Below are 706 nucleotides of genomic sequence, written 5' to 3'. Positions count from 1 at the left end.
AATGGGGGACATATCAATTGAGGTTATAAACATTCACAGACAGGGGCTATGTATTCGTTTTGTTGCTTCTGTATGACATATAATCAGAAGAGACGCACACAGCAGACTATCTCTGGTGCCAGCTTTCTGGATCTGAATAAAACCGACTAGATCCAACAAGTATCATGAGACAACGTTAAGTTTGAATACTGTATGTTGATACAACACAACATTTTAAAATGACCTGACCTCATTATTACACCTTAAAGCGGGGGAGTCGTCACCTGCGCATGCGTCAGATGGCCATAGGGTTTCATTGTTTACAAGCGTCTACACCCATGAGCCTTTTCGTTTTTAGCGTGTGTTGATATTGTCGCTTGGACTCAATTCCCACGTGTGCGCAGGTGCGACCCCCGTGCTTTAAATTAAAAATCCAATTATGGCACTATATTTCGCTGGTTATTCAGAATTAACCCTTGTTTCTTTCCCACTTAAATTAGTGTGAATTTGTTCACATTTTCTGTAATTGCCATTGAATTCAATCTTAAGTTTGGACCAAAAAGGCAAAATGTGACATTGTTCCTAGTTTTCGATAAAAAAAAATTGAAATTTTCGCAACATTTTATGAGGAAAAGAGCACACTATAAATAGAACTATTTTATGGGTGGTGTCTAAAGATGACTTAGTGTTCAAAGGGTTAATACTGATCCCAGTGTACAAGAACAGA

This window comes from Saccoglossus kowalevskii, chromosome 6, assembly GCF_978046115.1.
Source record: "Saccoglossus kowalevskii chromosome 6, keSacKowa6.1, whole genome shotgun sequence".
NCBI lineage: Eukaryota > Metazoa > Hemichordata > Enteropneusta > Harrimaniidae > Saccoglossus > Saccoglossus kowalevskii.
Note: the sequence above shows the minus strand (reverse complement) of the source record.